This window comes from Suricata suricatta, chromosome 2, assembly GCF_006229205.1.
Source record: "Suricata suricatta isolate VVHF042 chromosome 2, meerkat_22Aug2017_6uvM2_HiC, whole genome shotgun sequence".
NCBI classification, from domain to species: domain Eukaryota; kingdom Metazoa; phylum Chordata; class Mammalia; order Carnivora; family Herpestidae; genus Suricata; species Suricata suricatta.
In genome coordinates, this window is record NC_043701.1 from 134,616,629 (window position 1) to 134,622,014 (window position 5,386).

Sequence of the window (5,386 nt, forward strand, 5' to 3'; positions counted from 1 at the left end):
TGGAGTATTAAAATCCGCTGCAATTAGCACATTCTTATCAATATGATTGTTTCTGTTTGTGATTGTTTTATGTATTTGGGTGCTTCTGAATTCGGTATGTAGATGTTTGTTTTCCTGATGGATAAACCATGTAATTATTATATAATGCCCTTCTTCATCTCTTGTTACTGCCTTTAAGGTTCCGTTTGTCTGATATAAGTACAGCTATTCCAGCTTTCTTCTGACTTCCAGTCGCATGATAGCTATTTTCCCATCCCCTTACTTTCAATCAGAAGGTGTCCTCGGGTATAAAATGAGTCTTTTGTAGACAGCAAATAGATGGATTTGGGTTTTTAATCCATTCTGCTATGTCTTTGATTAGAGCATTCAGTCCATTTACATTCAGTGTTATTATTGAAAAATAGGCGTTTAGAGTCATTGTGTTCTCTGTAGGGTTCATGCTTGTAGTGGTGTCTCTGGTACTTTGTGTTCCTTGCCACATTTTCCTCATAGAGTCCCCCTTAGGATTTCTTGCTGGTTTAGTGGTGATGAATTCTTTCAATATTTGTTTATTTGGGAAAACCTTTATCTCTCCTATTTTGAATTATGGGCTTGCTGGATAAAGGATTCTTGGCTGCATATTTTTTCTCTTTATCACATTGAAGATTTCCTGCCATTCCTTTTTGGCCTGCCAAGTTTCAGTAGATAGGTGTGCTACTACCCTTATATGTCTACCCTTGTATGTTAAGGCCCGCCCATCCCTACCTGCTTTAAGAATTCTCTCTTTATCTTTGTATTATGCCAGTTTCACTATGATATGTCATGCAGAAGATTGATTCAAGTTACATCTGAAGGGAGTTCTCTTATCTCTCTTTTTCTCGGCTTCCTCTTTTTTTATAATTTTATCTTCTATTTCACTTATTCTCCCCTCTACCTCTTCAGTCCTCTCTGTGACCACCTTTATTTTATTTTGTACCTCATTTATAGCATTTTAATTCATCATTACTATTTTTTAGTTCCTTGATATCTGCAGCAACCGATTTTCTGTTGTCTTCTATGCTTTTTTCAAGCCCAGTGATTAATCTATGACTGTTACCCCAAATTCTTTTTCATATATTGTTTATATCTGTTTTGATCAATTCTTTAGCTGTCATTTCTTCCTGGAATTTCTTTTCAGGAGAATTCTTCTGTTTTGTCATTTTGGCTAGTTTTCTGTCCCTTATGTGTTTTTAAAAGCTTGTTAGGTGCCTGCACCTGCGAGCGCTACTCTATTAAGGAAGGATCATACACTGTCCAGGGCCTGGCCCTACAGGAGGTACTTTTGGGAGAGTGACTTGTTGTTGTGATTTTGGTTACTTTATCTCCCTACTCACAGTGATGTTTTGGACCCTCCACGAAGTGTGGTTTGATTTGTTCATTGAAGTAGCCCTGGAAAGGAAGACAGACAAAGAAACAAAAAACCAACATAAAACACACACACACACACACACACACACACACACACAATCAGAAACACCGGCTACAAGTAAACAACACGGTGGACGGTGCTGATGGAAGAGGCCTTATCCCATACAAAGATAGAATGACAGGGGCAGGGGGGAAAAGACAGCATAAAAATTGACCAGAGAAACTATAATGCTTAATCCAGAGAGAGAGAGAAAGGAAAATAAAGAAGGAGGCAGAGAAAAAGAAAATGAAAATAAAGTTATCCAGACAGAGGAACAATACGGCTTAATCCAGAGAAAGAGGATGGAGAATAAAGAAAAAGGTGTGGAACATGTATCAAGAGAACGGATTAAATATGTCTGCTTAAACAAACCAACAATCAGAGTAACCAGACTAGAGGGAAGAGATAAGGAGAAAAGGAAGGAAGAATGAATATATCTATAAGACCTGTCCGAGAATTTAAAGTGCAACAGCACTGGTCTGGAGCAGGGGCTGTTTGGTTCATCAGCCGCAATCCCCGCTCCTGCAGATATGCAGGTGCCAGGAGCCGAGGGGCGTGCTTTGGTGTAGGCGGGTCCTGCGTCCACTGTGGGCCCTGCTGATGGATTCCGGAGGCCCCACTTGGGTGGTGATGGGGATAAAAATGGCGACCCCCCCCAGTTTCTCCTCCACAGACCCGGTGTCCTAAACCACTCAGTTCAAGCGGGCAGGTGCAAATGAGGCAGTTTGTCTCCCTGTGCCAACTCCTGTGCCTGGAGCTTGGTTGGGATTCAAACACTCGCTCAGTGCACCCTCGTAGTGGGGAAGCGCTGCTCTGCGCCACCTGATATGTGGTCCCCGGCTGGCAGAGGCAGGCAGGCTTTGTCCTGTCTCACAGCACTCCAGGGAGGGGATCGCTTTCTCCTACTGCTAACTGCGCCCCCGACCCAGTCACTGAGTCCGGGGCTGGCTCTCCTCCCCAGGTGCACAATCCAGGCAGCCAGCCCCAGTATGGAGAAAACCCCGCAGACAGAGATTGGATCTTTCTCCATCCCGGTCCGAGGTTTTTCTCTTGTACAGATACAGTCCTGTGCTCCCCTAGCCTCTCTTTCTCTTCCCTTTGTCTCTCTGCAGAAGGGGATCCCTCCCCTCTGTGCATTTTCTCTCTCTCGGTTTGGAATCAGGCACCTATGGCCCATCAGTTTGTCCCACTGGGTTCCTTTAGAAGCGCAACTGTCACTTTTCCTCCAGGACTGTCTGGTTTGCAGTCCTGTGGCTTCAATACTTCTCTGAGCAAGAAGGGAAGTTCAGATCCCCCTACTTCTCTGCCATGTTGGCCCCTCCGTGCCTATGATTATTACTTTTAATTCTGTCACTTATATTGCTTATCTCTGTTTCAATTAAGTCTCTGTGGTTTTGTTCTGTTCTTTCATTTGGGATAGATTCCTTTCTCTCCTCATTTTATCTACCTCTCTATTTCTGTATGTTAGGTGAATCAGATCTGTCTCCTGCTCTTGAAAGGAGTGGCCTTATAAAGAATAGATCCTGTAGTGCTTTCCAGTGCACTGTCCCGTTTAGAGAACCTGACATTTCAAAGGTGTCCCCTCTGTGTTGTGTGGTGTCTAAATGGGGTGTCTCTTGATTGGATAGGATCCCCCAAATGTAGGGTGAGGATAGGTGAGAGCCAGTTGTGTGGGAAGTAAAAGAATTCCCCTGAGACACAGCAAGGAACACAGAAGTTTATTGAATACACCACAGTGTAGGTACTGCGGGCAGCGGAGGAGAGGCTGTCTGCCGTGAGGCAGTGGGGGTGGAACACACCTCAGGGAAGTGGCAGGCAGGACAGCAGAGGAGAGGCTGTCTACAACTAGGTGGCGGGAAGGGGCTGTTTTTAAAGAGGGAAAGGTGAGGAGGTATGGCAACTTATGGAATTTTCCATTTTTTGGCAACTGTGCCTATTTGTAAGTAGCCTATTGGTTAGTTAGGGCCCATGGACATTTGAGGGGGGTCACCTGGTGGGCCTGTCTGTATTCAGCCAGGTGGTTGCTGGGGGCCCTTTCCACATTCCATAGCTCAAGTCTGTTTGCCTGAAGGCAGCCTGTACATGTTGGGTGCATCCTGCTGCTGTCACCAATCTGCTTTTTCCTCCAGTCATCTGCAGTGGCTTTCTTTGCCTGTTGTGGGCAGTGTTTGGTCCCTGTAGTGTATTTGGATCAGTCTGTAGCTGTCTTGGGCTTGAGTTGAGTCAGACCAGGTATTTGCCAGAGTTGCAATATCACCAAATCACAGTTCTTTCCCTGTGTTATGTATGCCCTGAGAAGCTTTCGGTGGTGGGCGGGGCCTGCAGTCTGACCCGCTAGCTGTCTGCCCCCAACCTATTGCAGGGGCCACCTGGATATCTTTCCCTCTCTCCAGGGCAAGAGTCCCTCCGGAGTGGTATTGGTCCTGTCAGGGCTGCTCACACACTGCCAGGCTCGTGGCCCTGGTTTGAATGGGCTCTGGCCAGAGTGTTTTAGAAGGGGCAGATCCACAAGTGCATGGCGATGGGCCTTGCAGTTTTAGTGGCAGAAGGAGCTTTGCTGCCACTGGGACGGAGGGCCCACAAAGCATGTGGGTTGGGAGGGGTGGGTCTGCCAAAGCACAGGGGAGCTGGGGAGGCGGGGCCTGGGATAAGCAAGTTAGGTAGTATATGTTTCCACAGGTGTGTTTATGCTGGAGAGCGGGGAGGGAAGTGTGCCCTGCCAGCTCCTTCGTTCCTGGAGGAGTTTCCCAGCAATCTCCGTCCCTCCAGACACACTCTAGGACGAGTAAATAACCCTCCCATGGGCCCCACGTGGTTTTCAAACTGCTGCTTCTGTGCTGTATCTCTGCAGGCTCTCGTACTCTGTTTAGAGGCAGGGGCTCAGTTTCCTCTTGCCCTCCCAGCTCTCCAAGAGCCAAGCTTGCTGATTTTTAATTCCAGATTTTAAGTCCTGTTGGTTGTAAGAACTCTTGAAATTCTGCCTCTCGGGTTTTCAAAGCCAAATGTTATGGGGCTTCTTCTTCCTTGTGTGAGACAGTCTGTTTCTCTCCCCTCTTAGTGTCCTTGGGTCCTTCTTTGCCACATAACCTGAGATCTGTTCAGTTCTCACCAGGTCTCTGCCTTCCTCTCCTCTTTGATGTGGCCTCTTCTCTACATTTAGTTTTGGGGTTTGTTCCGCCAGTCTTCAGGCCATTTTCTGGGTTATTTACACTGATGTGAGTGTTACCTAACTAAATCCATGGGACAAGAGAAGCTTAGGGTTCTCCGATTCTGCCATTTTCCCAGCAATACCTTGGGAACCATTTTGAATGGAAGAAGTGCTAGCAAGCATTTTGACCTCACTGTGGGGCTGTGTCCTGATTGGTCAGTGATGGTCTGTGACTATTTCAAGGTCGGTCACTTAAGCCTGTTTGTGTCAGCTGAACAGTCACTATGGACCCTTTATCCTTGCTCAAGTTTCCATTTCTCAAGCCTGTTGCCTAAAAGCAGCATTTACATTAACTTCTGGCATTAACTGGAATACTTTATTAGCTTTCACATCAAATGTGATATTTCCTAGAATTTTGTAGTAGGTACCCCAATGAGATTAAGGAAGTTTTCCTCTACTTCTAAACTTTGTTTATTTGTTTTAAATCAGGAATGTATGTCAAACACCTTTGCCAAATGATTATTATATTTTTTTAAGGCTGGATTTCATTAACAGATGTTTAAAATATTGATCCTTGGATTCTTGGTATAGATGATATTTGGTGAGGATATTTTTTTTAATGTTTATTTTTGAGAGAGAGAGAGAGAGAGAGAGAGCATGAGCAGGGGAGGAGCAGAGAGAGAGAAGGAGACATAGAATCAGAAGCAGGCTCCAGGCTCTGAGGTGTCAGCACAGAGACAGATAGGGGGCTCAAACTCACAAACTGTGAGATCATGACCTGAGCTGAAGTCAGGCACTTAACAGACTCAGCA